Consider the following 7,613-nt stretch of genomic DNA (forward strand, 5'->3'; position numbering starts at 1 on the left):
GGTGGATTAATAACTCTTCGTTTTGTTCGGCGTCTTCTGGACATATTCCTCGTCGCTGACTCAGGACCTCGATTTCGGCTGGGATTACGGCTTCAACTCCGTAAGACAGCGAGAATGGTGTTTCTTGGGTTGCTGGCTTAAGGGCAGCAGAGGAAAAGTGCAGAAGGGAATGCCGGCTTAAGGGCATTCCCTATGCCGGCTTAAGGGCAGAAGAGGAAAAGCGTAAACTGACCTAGGAGCCAGTATATAAGGAGTCCTAGGCAAGAGTCATGGGTGGACTTTTTTCAGAGCAAACTTATCACTTAGGGCAATTAGGCAACTTTCCGTTTTTGTTATTCGAGCTGCGACTCAATTAGGTTTAGCCGTCTTAGGGTTGTTAGAACTAGGAATCTCGCCGACAGCTCTCGAGCCCAGGCTTATACCTTGTTGTAAACGCTCATACGCAAATTCGGAATAAGACTTCTCTTTGCTCTCTTTTTACGATTTCATATAATTTATCGGTGTTATCTCGTGTTCTGATTGCTTAGGGTGTGGTATTAGCAGATATCTGGGACCTCTGGGAAACTAGGGTTCTCCTACTTTTCTAATTTAAATGGAAATCGAAAGTGCGAATTTTGGTTCCCACAGTTTGGCGCTAGAAGGGGGGGGGGATACAGATCAATCTAACTCTCAACCACAAAAAGCTTGATCAAAACAATGTCTAGAAACACGAAAGACAAAATCGCAGTTCGCAACAACGCTGGTAAGACAACCCCAGCCGCCACTGCGCATATGGCCAACGATTACGCAAACGCCATAGTGCCTAAAAAAAAAAAATCAAAAAAAAAACCTAGCCGAGCTTGCGATTTCTCTGTCTAAACATAATGGAAAATGATAAATTTTATCAAATCCCGTAAGTTTGGCTCATTTTCGAGCTAAAGAAGTTTCAATGCCTAAGGTTTTTACCAAAACACGTTTTCCGAAAACTTTTCGGAAGGTAAAACTTGTTCTCCCAAAAACCGCAGAAAACCCCTAGGTTAATCGCGGAAAAAGGAAGCACAGCAAATCGATTACACAGCTTGGTCGCTACGTAGCGACCGAGCACGCACAAGGCTCGGTCGCTACATAGCGACCGAGCACGCACAAAGGTCGGTCGCAACGTAGCGACCGAGCACGCACACAGCTCGGTCGCTACTTAGCGACCAAGAACGCACACAGCTCGGTCGCTACGTAGCGACCGAGCACGCACACAGCTCGGTCGCTACGTAGAGACCGAGCACGCACACAGCTCGGTCGCTACGTAGCGACCGAGCACGCACACAGCTCGATCGCTACGTAGCGACCGAGCACGCACACAGCTCGGTCGCTACGTAGCAACTGAGCACGCACACGGCTCGGTCGCTACATAGCGACCGAGCTCAAGCCAACTCTCCACTCGCTATGTAGCGACCTACAAGGCCTCAGAAAGGTCTTCCTTTGCGTTCTCATTTGAATCCTCATCGAAACGCCTTTCGTTTCGTCTCAATCGGAGTTTCCGTTGAGATTTTACGACGAAAACAAGTAAGACTCTTCTTGGCTTGTTTCCACTCGCTACGTAGCGACCTGTCAGACCTTCACTCGATACATAGCTAGCTGTCAGGCCTCAGAAAGGTCCTCCTTTAGGTTCTCTTTCGAATCCTCATCGAAATGCTTTTCGTTTCGTCTCAATCGGAGTTTCCGTTGACATTTTACGACAAAAACAAGTAAGACTCGTCTAAACTCCTTCGCTTGCTCCTACTCGCCCTTACCTCCATCTTTGTGTTCTCCTTCAAATCTCGATCGAAACGTCTCTTGTTTTTTCTTGATTGGAGTTACCATTGAAACTTTACGATAAAAAAAATCGCAAAGACTTGTTTTCTCGCTTGGATTCAGATTAATCGTATAAAACGGCAACGGTTAACTTAACACCTTAGCCGCCTCAACTATACGATTACATTGAACCTTTTTATAAAAATTGACGTCGTATCTAAGGAGAAGATAACATCCAAGATCGGAAGATAAATGTCAAGCTTAAAGGATAAAGACCCATATGGAAAATTGCGAACATACACGAGAAGAGGAAGGGGAAATAAGAAAGCAAAACTAAGAAGAAACAAAACTGCGTCTTCGAGAGAACTAAGGTATTTCCGACATGAAATTTTTGAATTCAGACTTGGAATTTTCGTAGGAAATTACTAAGAAATAAAAACGCCTTTGAGACTGCCATAGAATTTTAGGGAACGTAAAACCTAGGTGGATAGTCTAGAGAACTAAGTCTTAGGCGATTTTTCTTGTCTCGATATATCGTTCCATAACTGTTCAGCCAGATCTTGCAAACCGATCTAAACTCTCCGAAACTCGAGAAGCGATCGCCACTCATATCAAGCTAGCTTCCTAAAGAGAGAAAAACTAGAGACATGAACGTCGTCTTAAAACCGATTCGTTTCTAGAAATTTTCTCGGAACCGACATATTCCAAGTCGTCGAAGTGGAAACAAACCAAATCAAAGTCAAAGCGTCGTCTTTAATTCGTCCAGGATTATTGATCATTTCAAACCTTAGAGGAAGAAACTTACACAACCCTTCAAAGTATCGGTTCAACTGTTTTTCTTTCGTAAAGAAAAAAGGGAGTAGGTACGTATACTTTACTCGTATAGTCCCAAACTTCAAAAAGTTTTGCAAATCGTCTCAAATAGGCAAACGACAATCTAAAATTCGTCTAAACGCTAGCAACATATCCAGACGATCATGAACATAATCTCAAAGACGATACATCATTTCTTGTCGCAATCATGCGTACAGAAAACATATACCAATATCAAACTGAAACTCGCCGATTAGCCAAAGTATTGAAGCCCTTTCCAGTTTTAGAAAGCCAGTTTCGTTTAAAAATTTCTACGAGAAATCTTCAATCACCAAAGCATTTCTTTCAGTTTCCGTTGTACCAAGTGAGTCACGGAAAAGCATCGAAAACATTTGTGACGAAGAAAACTCGATGATTAGATGTGGCATCGTGCACAAAGAGACACTTTCCTCCCGATGGTGGCTAGATCCACCTCTGGTCGACCAATTCGTTCCAGAAACGAATGTGTCATGAGAATCCTTTCATAAAACCTATGAAAAACGTTCTGCGACTAGATCGTAATGAAATAAACTTCGGTAACACTCCATGAGTAACTCCAAGAACCTTTAACCTAGGATTGAAATCACAGCAGAAACGTTTCTCGTGAAACCCACAGAAATAACGCTACTTTAACATATGTTTACATATGACCGATCTACAACCTTCGTAAAACCGGTCCCCGTTACTTACGCGAAAAATCCTTCGTACAATCAGACCAAGTCTTATGAAGAAACTTTCTAAAGTTAACATAACAGGCTTTATGAAGAACCATGCGGCTCGCTGGCTTATGCTTTTCTTTTCCCTCAGTCACATCCGAGAAGGCAGTCGTCCCGCCACTGACTCCACACTGGTTATGTACCAAACCTATTGGGCTTCGTCTTCCTCAGGCAAAAAAGATTCAATTTTCATAAGACTATAGGTCACATTATACGAAACATTCGTCGTATAACTGAAACCTAGAGCGGAGAATCGTTTTCTACGACTATCGGCCATATTAGCATGGATAACCCCATCAAACTTGGCCTATCAATCTCAACAAGCGCTCTTTGGCCCTCGGTCAACTACGCCTTCCACTAAAGGTCCAAACCAATATTTGCCATCCCCTTTAAGGACAAGCGTAAGCTAACATGACCTTAAATGTTAAAGTACCATGGTCTAATCTTTGACCTACAACATCCTTGGCTATCTGAGTGAACACATCCCTCACGCCAAGCCAAACTATTTGAGAAACCATAGCTCCATCACTTAACGGCTAAACGACAATCTACGATTTGTCTAAAAACGTCGTGTCACTATTAAGAGAATAATTATCGTATAGCCTACATTCGGAAGTCATATGATAAATTCTTCGTAACAAAACTCAGTCCTAACAACCAAATGGTTAAAGGAAGATCAAAACTTTTCGAAAATTGACCGAGTTCAATACGCTCCACAATTCACTTTAAGCCCGCAACGTTTTACCCATAATACGCGGCATGTAAGGAAAAATCCATAACAAAGCTTCTAGAGCTATACGAAACATCCTAAAAAATGTACGATATAGATCTCGGAAAGCCAACACTTCACAAAGCACTATGAAGGAAAACGCTTCTTCCCATGAAAAAATTTACGCGACACCTCAGTCCTAATTCCTCGATCGCAAATCAAATTATTAGCATCCAAACAGGAACAACAATTTTGGCTGCGAACATCCGTAGTCAAACAAGAACGTTTCTCAAACCCAGGGCTAAGACTAAACCCTTGCAACATCGCAAAACATCTTCATGCCCGCGAACATTTCAAGCACAAAATGCGGCATACGAAAGAATAACAAATCTTCAGCCTCGCGAGACGTCGTAGACGCCTGCAGATTTGTTCTTCGACGAAATTTCCTTCCTCGATAAAAACACTTTCTTGGAAGACCAGACAGTCGTACGCACTAACATCTTCTCAAAACATATCCTTCGCGAAGACTCGAAACGGTATTTTTTACCATTAAGTTTGTTGCTGATCACAACGAACTCTTAACGTCCTAAAGAGACTTAGCCATCTCGTGGAGATGATTCTCGTACATCCGACACAAGGATAATAGCGCTATAAAAGAAACCCAAAATTTTTGGTCAGCACTTCCAGGAGGCTTTAGAATTATCCTTGGAGAGATGCTCGTTCCAACCATACAAGTCGTATAAGCCGAGAACCTATCGCGGACTTTAAATCGGTATGGAATCAGGATGAAACTGAAACGGGATACGTAAGTCGAATTAGTCATCGCACCCTCTAAAACCGGGAGTAAACCTAGGTCTTGCCCTAAACCCAGCGCACTGGTCTCTAACATCTCTAGGCATAGTATCAAAAACCTTGATACGAGATCCCAAAATTTGTCTCTTTGCCAATATTCGAGCGTCTTCAGAAATCCCGCAAGATTTACACACTGCGGAAAACTCTCGAAACAGATCACGGATATAGCAGTTCACACAGAGTTAGATTACGAGATGACAACTCGTAGTCTTCCTTCTACACCCATATAAAATGCCATCGGCAGCAACACGCCTGATAACCGCTACATAAAAACTAGACCGTAAAGGTCTCGCTGGAAAATAAGTCATAAGAACCTTAACTCCAAGACGAACTACGAAAGGCTTGATCCCTTCAACAAGGGTACGTAGGCAGCCGTCATAAGGCGCAGCCCCAATATTATCGCGTTCTACTCTTAGAAGAGCGAGAAGACCACTTACCACGAACCTTTTCGACCATTAATTCCGCCTAACTCACCTAACTTGCCAAGCCACTCGCTAAAACCTCACGCTAGAAGCTCATTGTTCTGACGAGCTGGGGGACTAACTGTTGGGGTCAATATCGGTCACGACGGTATCAATGTCTGAAAGTCCGTAAAAATCGGCATGAACGTTTTTACGAAAAATAAATCTTAGAAAAAGATTTATTTTTACGAAGAATCTTGCGGAGAAAACACATTCACGAAAAATCGGAGAAAGACTCGAACAAGGTTGCCGCGAAGCAACCAGGGCAAAAGCTGGTCGCTACGTCGCGACCAAGCACGTACACGGCTCGGTTGCTAACCAAGCTCTCACCGAAGCTCGGACGCTATGTAGCGACCGAGCTCTCACCGAAGCTGAGTATGGAGTCTACAGAGATGACCGCGAATTTGATAGAGATCTAGATGGACACACCATTTCTGTTCACACCAAGGATATCATAAGACTTCTGGAAAGAGCTTCAAGAGATGATCCAGCCTACATATGTCTTCTTGAACATGCTAGCTCATTCACACAGACACAATTGGTACCAGAGCTCTACACAAAAGATGAGATCAGTGAGATGTTCTATGGAGTTTGTGGTAAACCTGAGAAGAACAAAGAAGCCTTCCAGATGAAGCTTGATGGTGTCTACTATCCATTGAATGATAGTATAAGTTGGCTAACTACTTGCATGGAGGAGATGAAGAAGGACATAGCCAGAATTCAGAACGCGACCGACACTGCTCGACCTCCATCGATCGACAGACGACAATCACCATCGCTCGCCAGACGCCATCACGCATCGATCGACAACCGTTTGGCCGCATCGATCGACACCAATCCGCCACACCCACACACGATGAAGTCTCAACCGAATTTCCACACCAGAGAAGAGATAGATCAGTTGGTAGAAGGGATCTACAGAGCTCTGGAAACTACAGAGGAGAGGCTTGATGGGAGATGTGATGACATCTATTTCCCAATGGATCTTACAATCAGTGCATTGACAACCTCTTTTCCGAGAAATGGAAGATTTCCGATAAGGAGAACCTTCCATATTTCCGAATAAGGGCTCCTAAGTCCCAAAAGCAAGGAATCGACTTCTCCAAGACTTGGAGGCTAGAGTTAGGCGGCTAGAATTAGGGTTCCTCTTCAATACCTTGTAACCCTGTTTTGTTCTTGCTGTTCTATCTAATAAAACGCCTCTTCAAGTCTTTCTCATTATTATCTTACTAAATCCCAACGAAACATACGCAAACACATACATACTACCAGCTTATCCATCGTTCTGTGGTACTTACAAAGATCCTACACAAAAATCCCCTAACAGATCCCTTCTTCCCAGACATCACCTTCGCCGCTTCCTGATAGGCTGCAAAAGGATCACTGGTAACGCCTCCTGACATATCTCCTGGATAGAAACAATCGTCAGACGTTAAGAAAGAAAAGAAGACAGGGCAAGGGGACGCTTACTCCAAAGGCTGCTACATCGCAACACCGTCTCGCTAACCAAGAAGTTCACCTGGCGACGATCTACAGGAAGCTGTCGTGCTCGGAGGACAGCTCTCTCTCCTTCCGCAGGAGCAGGATGAGTTCCGGCTGCATAAAAGCACGGGGTCAAAAAATGATCAACCTGCAAAAGGATTAAACTATTCCTACCTATAAAATTCCATCGATAGGAAGATCCAAGGAACATCATAAAAGTGTATCTGCCCTGCCATTTTTTTATTAAAAACCGGCCCTTTCCTGTCACTTTTTGGGAGCTCCTCCACGATCGGCAAGCCGCTGCGGGGACGAAGATGAAATCGCCCCTCCCCTCCGTTAAGAGGAGCCAGATGATATGCGAACAAGACCTCATTGATGCACAGGGATAGATACTCCAAGTCACCCAAGTTTTGGATAGCTATGAGGATTCTCCAAGCTGGAGGGTTCAGCTGTGGAGGCGAGATCTCGAAAAGATTGCATAAACCAACAATCAAAGCAGGAATTGTTCCCCTAAGGCCGGAGTCAAAGAAAGCTTCATAGACGGCGATCTCCCGAGGGATATCGCTGGAAGCACGTTCTTCTGGAGTGGGGACTCGGAGGATAACGGAAGAGGGGAGCGAATATCTACCCCGCCATTCCGCCAGTTCATCCCCACCAACCAATGAGGCAGGACCCACCAAGGGGGGAGCCACATAAACACAAGACAGGGGTAGGGGAACCGGAGAGCCCGGCTCTGAAGAGCTGTCCGATCGGGAAACCGGAGAGTCCATCCTT

This window comes from Brassica napus, chromosome C9 (assembly GCF_020379485.1).
Source record: "Brassica napus cultivar Da-Ae chromosome C9, Da-Ae, whole genome shotgun sequence".
Taxonomy (NCBI): domain Eukaryota; kingdom Viridiplantae; phylum Streptophyta; class Magnoliopsida; order Brassicales; family Brassicaceae; genus Brassica; species Brassica napus.